This window comes from Tasmannia lanceolata, unplaced genomic scaffold (genome assembly GCF_043159265.1).
Source record: "Tasmannia lanceolata isolate RefF3 unplaced genomic scaffold, GAP_Taslan_0.1 ptg000025l, whole genome shotgun sequence".
NCBI classification, from domain to species: domain Eukaryota; kingdom Viridiplantae; phylum Streptophyta; class Magnoliopsida; order Canellales; family Winteraceae; genus Tasmannia; species Tasmannia lanceolata.
The window spans coordinates 5,920,065-5,930,648 of NW_027518702.1; positions in this window are offsets into that span (position 1 = coordinate 5,920,065).

Sequence of the window (10,584 nt, forward strand, 5' to 3'; positions counted from 1 at the left end):
GGATAAGAGACCATTCACAAATGGACTCGGAAAAATGGGACACCGTTCACAAACGGCTCAAGGAGAAGACGAGACCATTCACAAATGGACTCGAGAAATGAGGCACCGTTCACAAACGGGCTCAAGGAGAAGACGAGGCCATTCACAAATGGGCTCGAGAAATGAGGCACCGTTTACAAACGGGCTCGGAGACACAAGATAGCTTTGATTGATGAATTCAACAACGAAGAATTTAGAGATTTTTCATGAACTTGAATTTGACGTAGGATTGGATTTTTTTGAATCGGGGATTGGATTTGATGAATTTTTGATTTTTTGAGAAATGAGGCACCGTCCACAAACGGGCTCAAGGAGGACATGAGACCATTCACAAATGAACTCAGAAAATGAGGCACCGTTCACAAACGGGCTCAAGGAGAAGACGAGACCATTCACAAATGGACTCGAGAAATGAGGCACCGTTCACAAACGGGCTCAAGGAGGACATGAGACCATTCACAAATGGACTCAGAAAATGAGGCACCGTTCACAAACGGGCTCAAGGAGAAGACGAGACCATTCACAAATGGAATCGAGAAATGAGGCACCGTTCACAAACGGGCTCAAGGAGGACATGAGACCATTCGCAAATGGACTCGAGAAATGAGGCACCGTTCACAAACGAACTCAAGGAGAAGACGAGACCATTCACAAATGGACTCGAGAAAAGAGGCACCGTTCACAAACGGGCTCAAAGATGACATGAGACCATTCACAAATGGACTCGAGAAATGAGGCACCGTTCACAAACGGACTCAAGGAGAAGACGAGACCATTCACAAATGGACTCGAGAAAAGCGGCACCATTCACAAACGGGCTCAAAGAGGACATGAGACCATTCACAAATGGACTCAAGAAATGAGGCACCGTTCACAAACGGACTCAAGGAGAAGACGAGATCATTCACAAATGGACTCGAGAAATGAGGCACCGTTCACAAACGGGCTCAAGGAGAAGACGAGACCATTCACAAATGGACTCGAGAAATGAGGCACCGTTCACAAACGGGCTCAAGGAGGGCAAGACCATTCACAAATGGACTCGAGAAATGAGGCACCGTTCACAAACGGGCTCAAGGAGAAGATGAGACCATTCACAAATGGACTCGAGAAATGAGGCACCGTTCACAAACGGGCTCAAGGAGGGCAAGACCATTCACAAATGGACTCGAGAAAAGAGGCACCGTTCACAAACGGGCTCAAAGAAACAAGATAGCTTTGATTGATGAATTCAACAACGAAGAATTTAGAGGTTTTTCATGAACTTGAATTTGACGTAGGATTGGATTTTTTGAATCGGGGATTGGATTTGATGAATTTTTTATTTTTGGGAAATGAGGCACCGTCCACAAACGGGCTCAAGGAGAAGACGAGACCGACACAAATGGCCTCGAGAAAAGAGGCACCGTTCACAAACGGGCTCGAAGAATTTAGAGATTTTTCATGAATATGAATTTGACGTAGGATTGGATTTTTTGAATCGGGGATTGGATTTGATGAATTTTTATTTTTGGGAAATGAGGCACCGTCCACAAACGGGCTCAAGGAGAAGACGAGAGCATTCACAAATGGCCTCGAGAAAAGAGGCACCGTTCACAAACGGGCTCAAGGAGAAGACGAGACCATTCACAAATGGCCTCGAGAAATGAGGCACCGTTCACAAACGGGCTCAAGGAGGACATGAGATTTTCATGAACTTGAATTTGACGTAGGATTGGATTTTTTGAATCGGGGATTGGATTTGATAAATTTTTTATTTTTGGGAAATGAGGCACCATCCACAAACGGGCTCAAGGAGAAGACGAGACCATTCACAAATGGACTCGAGAAATGAGGCACCGTTCACAAATGGGCTCAAGGAGGACATGAGACCATTCACAAATGGACTCAGAAAATGAGGCACCGTTCACAAACGGGCTCAAGGAGAAGACGAGACCATTCACAAATGGACTCGAGAAATGAGGCACCGTTCACAAACGGGCTCAAGGAGGACATGAGATTTTCATGAACTTGAATTTGACGTAGGATTGGATTTTTTGAATCGAGGATTAGATTTGATGAATTTTGGATTTTTTTGAACTTAATGAAATCGGGGATATTATAGATCGTGCCCGATAAAGATATTGGAAACTAAGATTTTGCCGAAGGATGAAACGACAAACCTTAGGAACGAAGAACCATTAATAACAAGAATGGACCAGGAACACCTTTATGAAACTTGAACAAGATTTTTCTCAAAGAGACTGTTGGTCTTGTCCTCTGGGGATTTTGATAATTGAAACCTTGAACAAGATATTTGAGATTGGTAATCTAGAACAACGGCTCTCTTGGATATAATCATGAAAAGTGGGATTTGCTTCTTGACAGGTGCTTAGATAAATATTTCTTGACCAGGATAGTATTTAACTAACTGGAAGGAAATCCTGAATTTTAATGGTTCATCTTTCTGAGAAATTTGCTCAACCACCAGTACATCTGGGGCTCTTCCAAGCTTAAGGTGCCTTCCTGGGGTATGATCTTTTTACGGAAGCTGGGCTTTCTGATGTTTCTACTTCTAAATTTTTCTGAGTTGATCTTCTTTGAAATGAAGCTGCTTGACTAGATTACCGAGCTCTTTCATACGATCGCAAGGAGCTGCCGAGGCCGGGCCTCCTTCATCAAGACAGTTGCATCATTTGGACATAAGAACGACGATTGACTCTTTTAAAGAGAAAACTTAGATAAAAGGCACTACTCAAAGGATTGAGCAGCTCTGAAGGAGTGAACATATAATGACAAAGATTGACTAACTAGACTGACAGACACAGTAATGCTTCTGACTTAGTTAACGTTTTATTTGGTAAGTCTATCCTTTCGAGGAATGTTTTTTTTTTTCAATTGGTAAACACTGGACTTCTTCCTTAAAACAGTAATGCCTCAAGGATTTAATTACGACCCCTAAGATTGCTTAGCTTCAATGCCCCCAGTTTTTAGGATGTCACTTGAATTTGCTTGAACTTCAGTTGATCGTCAGTCTTGATACCGGCTGTAGCCTTCTTATAATGATTCTCTTACCGTGACCAAGTCACCTCTTCGGGGTTTTTAACTTGGCGGACCGTGCTAGCCTTAACTTTTGCCTGAACCGCCTTTCTAGGTTTTCGATCCAGCAGGCTATTCCCTTAGCTTTTGCCTAAGCCGCCCTTTCGGGTTTTCAACTTAGCAAAGGGGATGATCTTAAATTTTGCCTAGACCGCCCTTTCAGGTTTTCAGTCTAGCAGATCTTCAAACTCCGTTCTCTTTTTTTTTTCTTCATCATTTTTTTATTACTTATTGTGTCTCGGGACCTAGATCATTAGTTCTGAACACCAGAAGGACTTTATAGGTAGGATAGGGCTTTTCAAAGAATGGCTTAAGGTTTAACAAAGATTTCGACCGAACCTGTGAACAGGTCGCCTACGTATCCCAGAGTAGGAATCCGGTCGTGCGTAGTTCAGGGCGAGTGCCCCTAGTTTGAAGATAAATTGTTTGAAGGTTAATTGATTTTTCTTTTTTTTCTTTTCTTTCTGGAGTAATTGACTTCTCTTCTTTTGGAACTTGTCCCCTTTTTTTTTGAAAGGATTGAATTTTTTTTTTTTTTGAATCGACCGAACTCGGTTCAACCGAGTTGCCTACGTACCCCAGTATAGGGATCAGGTCTCGCATAGTTCGGGCGGATGCCCCTAGTTTGATGTGTTTTCAAGAAAATTTTATTCAGGCTCGAAGGGTTTGCAAACCGGTATTCTTTTGACATTGGGTTCTGATTTTGGGATTTATTCGGCCAAATGAGGCCTTCCGATGTTCAGATCGAGAATCAATCTAGGTTATTAGAGTCCCTCTGGTACTGATTATTTTATATTTTTTTTCTCTTTTGTTTTTTTTTTCACGGAGTTTGACGGCATTTCCCGGTAAGAGATAATGACTCTTCTTCTTTCAAGATTCTAATATATGCTTTCGACTTTCATAGAGCGAAACTTGTTCTTTGACATCCTCCATCTATGAATTTGTAACTCTTGATATCTGATGATCGCTTTTCAATGCTTGCTCTTGAACTTCTTATCTTGAATTTGTTGGCTTCATGTTATGAATTTGAGAACCAAGGTCATTGATTGGAAATATGAAAGTTGTTTCCACTCTATGCCCCTTGTATAGCATATGTCTTCTCACTTTCTTCATTCTCTTTGAGCTTTCTATCTATGTCTTGCCTCTGGTATCGGTTGTAGCTTTTCTAGACAATCTTCTTATTCTTGAAATAAGTTTATTAATTCTTCACACTCTTCAGAGGGTAATGTACTTTTAATCGGCATTCACTGAATCAAAGTTTCAGTGCCAATGTTTACCACTTCAATTTCATCTTTGAAAGGATGGGATTGGCGCTCCTCCTCTTGTTCAAGTAATTGCTATGACTCAAGTGGAGTTTCGTCAATTTTGTCCTCATTTGAGGAGGGAGTCTTATTTTAAGATCAGAAGCACACTTAAGAAATAGACACAAGTGAACTATTGGAACTGAAATTTTATTTAAAGAAAAAGCTATTACATCTAACGACCTATCCTGAACATGCTCAGGATTCACAACTCTGAATAAAAAGAAAAGCAAAAGACAACTTGCCTGGACTAGGCATTAACCTTGAACTGTAAGACCGGGCCCAACAATTATACTGACCATGATGACTGACTCAACATAAAATAGTAAACGACTAAAACTTTAACTGCCGCAACTGTCTAGCTTCGGAAGCTCGGCGAAGGCTGGTTCATATCATGATAGCAGCTACTAGAACATCTTCACTGTCTGCATCTTCTTATTCTTCAAAAGGTTCTGACCCAGACGTCTCAAAGGTAGGTTCTAAGGCACAGATAAGAGTGAGAGGATCAAATTTTGGGTCCCCTATGGTTATAGCACTGACAGCAGCAGCAGGGTTTGCATGACCAGGTAATGGGTTATCGGGTTTTGGCTCGAACACAAGATCTTTGTTGTCGAGCAACCTCTGGATCCTGAATTTTAGGGCAATGCAATTATCAGTGAGATGGCCATAATTTCTATGGTATTCGCAGTGTTGATCTGTTCGCCAATTTGCTGGTAAAGGATTAGGAAGAGCCCTAATGTCGGGCAGGATTATGCGACCTGAGGCTAGACACTCCTTGAGTATCTCAGATGGTGGAAGAGGGAGAGGGGTAAATTCTGTCTGGGCCTGTGGTCGAGATGCGACAGCAGGTTGGGTATAATCCATCACCATGGGGTTCTGAGGTTTTGAAGGCTGAGGCTTGGAGCGGGAAAGGTTATTAATTTCAGCTGATGGAGACTTCCTGAATTCTCTGGTATTCGGGTTACTTCGGTTGAATACACCTTGAGCCATAGCCTCCTCTATTTGGGTGCCTGCCACGATAAAGTATTTGAAGTCTGGATAATACTGCAACGACATGTGATACTGGAGCTGGGGGGAAATATTTTTCATGATTATCTGGACCTGCTCTTCCTCAGAAGGGTGCTCCATCATCTGAGCTGCTAGTCTTCTCCATCTCTTCACAAAAATTAGAAAAGATTCCCTCGAATCTTGCTTGGTCCTTTCCAAATCCTTTCTAGTAATTTCTGTCCCATCGTCATATTTGAACTGCCTGATGAATTGCTCACCGATGTCTTTCTATGTCCTATAACGAGTCTTGTCTAGGACCATGAACCACCTTCTAGCGACCTTGGTTAGGGAAACCGGGAACAATTGAGCCATTTGCTCAGGAGATAAGCCTTGAGGCTGACACATGATGGTAAACATCTGTAAATGGGTGATTGGACAACCCACACCATCATATTTGTCAAAATCTGGCATTTGGAAATTGGCAGGGAGACGGATTTCGGGAAACAACGTAAGATCACTTGGATTGAAGCCACCCTGGTCTTGAAACTGGATGTCTTGAACTTTCCTGGCAAGACTTTCTAATTTCTCCACAACTGCCTTGTCTATCATGGACTGAGAAGGCCTACTGCGATCCTCGCTATACTTCTCTTTTTCCAGATCTTCTACGGTTTTATCAGGGATAGTGATGAACACTGGCTGAGCAGGTGTTGCTGAAGTAGCTGCTTGGTGCATAGGCCCTTTATCCTTGGACAACAACGGTCCCAACTTCTCAGAAAGCTGAGCCTTGATAACTCGGTTCTCTTCTTTGAGTTCTTGAAGCTGTTGGAGAATCAAGATAAGAGTATCGGTAATAGCAGCGGGTGGAAGGCCATCTTGGTTGTCTGCCATTGGCGAGGATGAGAAAGAAGGAGATGCTGGGGTTCTCAGAGAGGGTGGTGGAGAGACAGAATTCCTCTCGAATCGTGAAGAGACCCGAACCCAAGGAGTGGTAGGGTTAGCTATGGTGTTCACTGCCCTGAAATATTTGGAAGACACATTTCAAAATCCCAGAAAGAAGTAAACAACGATGCATGCATAGACTAGAATAATGAGAGGAAGATAAACTTTATTGATAAATCATCAAAGCTTGAGTACATGGTTTATTTTTTTCAAAGATGAACGGATAAGATTAAACATGAAACTAATCACTCTTTCTAGACTTCTTCTTTAGACGACGATCTTCCACAACTGACTCCTTTAAAGGTTTGATGACTCTGGCATCCCAAGCAGATGAAACGGCTTTGACAATTTTGGGCTTGAGATCCTCAGGCGGATAGAAATGATGAAGGGGATGCACAATGGATTGCTTCCAAAGAAAATGGGGAATTAGCTTCCCCACTGACCACGAATAGATTTAAACCCAAGAAGCTTTCCTGGATTTTCAGTTGTGAACAGTCCTGACATGAGAACAATAAGAACAGTATATGAGCTTGACATTCAGGGAATTTTTCTTTTCTATGATTGACATGATAATTATGATATGACTAGTTAATGAATGGGAGGTAAAATGATGGTTCCTCAAAATAAATAAACACAACAATGATGACATGATAGCACGTGGGGAATGCCCCTAGTTCAAGGATTATGAGAGTGAACTCTGAAGGACTTAGCAAAATATTCTTGAAACAGGTTGTCCTTAGAGTAAGAAGAGACTAAGGGTACAAGTACGATTAGATTACCCAGGGTACAAGAATTGAAACACAATTCTTGCCAATTGAGGGAGGGAATGAAGATATAATCGAATCACACAAGAGGCGAATGATAGACACATGATCAAAAGATTAGATTGCATAGGATTACTTTCAACGGATAGATCATGAATGACTAATCCTAGGAGATCTTTGGAAATGATGGGATTTATATCCTAACCCCAAAGGGAAAGTTTTTTAATCTTCGCACATTTTAACAGTGTTACATGAAGGCATCAACCCTAATCCTAATCTATCGGAGTGGAGAGAGAATCTCGACTCATGACTTTGTTCGTGTATCTAAGGACCGATCGTGACCATTGGAAGATGGCACGGCCTAATCTAGACACCAATGGATAGGATATCCCAAACTAGGCTCACACACGTGATACACATGTGTTGATATACTACATGCATGTGTGGGTTAATCTAGGGGTAAGGCCAAGAGTTCCCTTAGCGCGAATCCATGTTCGATATACTGTACCAGTGTCCGGCGTATCAGTACGTGAACAAGAGATCCATTTACGTACCATAAAGGTACTAGGCTAAGGGTGGAATGCTTCTCTAGCACAGAGGCACCAGGTGATGAAATCCCAGTCAACCATGCTAGATAACACTCCGGGTTCCTAAAATATGATGTGTGTGCATGTGAGATGCAAGGGTTTAGATGCAAGTGATGTAAGTGTGTGCAATAAGTTCGCGCAATCTATGATGTCTTCAGGTTTTGTTAGATTAAGTTCGAGTAAAATGTGATGAGAAAATAAAACAAGGCAAACTAATCTAACAAGTATAGAGTTTTTATGAGCCAGTTAAATTAAATTCAAATGAATTATCCTTTGGAATTGTAATGAAATTAGGTGGTCCGCGGCAAAGTCGCCAAACTGTGGGACCCGATCCCGCGAGAGGGGGTGGGGCGCGATCCACCACGCTCTCTCTTGGTCTCTCGTACCCACGCGATTGGCGCGTGCATTTTTATTATTGATTTTAATTCGTCTTTTATGTGAACTTGGGATCACTAAGGCAATCCGAATTCCACACAAAAGAGACTGACAGAGTCGCCACCTAGATGTGGGATCTAGGACCCATAATTAACCAGAAATCTAGACTCGCTACTTGATTACAAGAATGGAAGGTATGGGGAGTTATCCACCACATGCACCATTCCTGCCCGATAATCGGTCTTCGATTCTAAAAGCTAACTCTTTTCAATTTATTTTAAATGGCTCATTCAACTCTCTGTTAATATGCGAACTAAGTGACATGCATCCTATGATCTAATTTCATTGTAGATCCTGAGTGTGTATCTTGATTTCTTTATTTGTTTGAATTCATTCTAAGTGAAAGTTCTCCTAAAATTCTAATTTCATGGAAAATCCTAAGTGATTTAATTAAGCATTTACAAGAAAATTAATATACAAAACACCACAATTTGTTGTAGTGCCGACTCGCGGTTGGTATGCCATCAGACATCCAAGCTGCCTACGTACCCAAGCCTCACTGGGATCAGAGTCGACGTAGTTCGGTGCACCTAAGCTAAACTACTTATGCCTAACTCAACTAAGACACCGATCTAGACGGATTTGACTGTTTCAACAGTTTTAAGAGAAGTTATTTAATTCAAGTTGAGGATTTTATTATCCTATGATTTCATCTAAGATTCTATATGATTCTTATCTAAATGCAAGTTGTTCCTTAGACTAATGCAGGTTAGCCTACATCCTAGTTTACTAGGCTTGTCCTAGGGAAAGATTGGGTGACTAGTGTAACTAGACCTATGGCACGGTTGCTATCCATAGCAAACGTCCGTGATGAGGCTGGACTCCTAACTCTAGGGCTCCTTAAAACCTAAGACTCCCTAAAACTTAGGACACGACACGACACCAGTGTTCCTAAATTGGGCTCTAATGGTTCTTACTACGGAAACCATAATCCAATGGTTCCGAGAGACACGAGATGAATCGATTTCAGTTCTTGAAGTTAATGAATTGCAGATTTTAAGGATTTTCAGTTTATGGACAATTAAGGAATACTAATGGTTCTAGGGTTCACCAATTTCGGCCTTGAATGGCATCCAAGGAAGGGAATCGTGCACTCTTTCCTTGTGCAATTTAATACTTAGGTTATAGCATCTTATTGCTTGGCATATCTCAGGATTTCCGTAGACAGTAACCTCGGAGCCAACAACATGCTATAGCTTAAATATTCAAATTGTCAAAGATCGGTTGCAATTGGGATACGATTATGGATGCACTGGCCATTTTTCCAGGGAAATCTAATGATCCTAAGATTTCTGTTTCAATGGATTAAGGAGTTAATATGTGACAGAGATTTAAGGTTCCTTAGAGATTTTCAGATGAATTTCAATTAATTTCAATATTTTAATGGATTTTATCAATTTTAAACCATATGAGTGATTTTACAAGTGAAACTGTTGCAAACGAATTCGAAATAAGTTGAAACTTCTGCAGCAACAAGACATGATGGGATGTAGCTTATTAAAAGAGTTTTGCTGATTTTTACATTAAGCTCATATTTAATTTTGATTTAACAATTAATTGACCAGATTGCAAAAATAACACAGAAACTACTAGAAATAGAAATCTAAATTCAATGAAATTTCTACAGTAGTAAGATATAGGTAAACATAGCATTCTGAGAGATTTTAATGAATTTTAGAAACTATTTACTATCAATTTCGGATTTTTCAATTTTCAGACCAGATTATGAATTAACACTACATCCCATAGATAACAAGATCCAAATGAATTGAACATTTTACAGAAACTACAAATATGGAATATAAGACTAGTGTAAAAATTTTGGGAATTTTATCTATGATCTGATGTCTGTAAAAATTCTCCCAATATCGGATAAGTTTCAAAGAAAGCATAAAATAATATACCAAACCAAATCCAAAAATTCTCAAAAATTCATGGTAGATAGTACCAGTATCATATTATTTTCCCACGAAATTTCATTAATTTTCAAATCCGTTTAGTATATAATTTATTTTTCTTCGTCAAAAAGATATTTTTGAAGAGTTTTCTATTTTTAAAACACGATTCTCGAGAAAATTACGACTCTGGAAAACGTCTTCCAACCTTGTTCTGATGTGATGAACCCATGAAAAATTTAAAATTCCAAAAAATAGATCATCCTGAGATGGCTATTTTTTCGAATTTCGTAATTACTTAGCCATTATTTTAAATAAAATTCTATTTTTCACTCAAATTTTTGAAATCCCTTGATCCAGTGTCCGATCTGATCCGATGGTTATATTATGGAAAAATGTATGGTTTCGCTGCTTGACATAAGTTTAAGCAAGATGATAATGTGGGCCCTGTAGACACCCCATTTTGACCTGACCTCCAATTTTCCTCAAATTCAAATAAATCCCCCCTGGTTGAGTTCCCGAGTCCTGAGGCTTAATTGTACAACCTTATCTTGATATT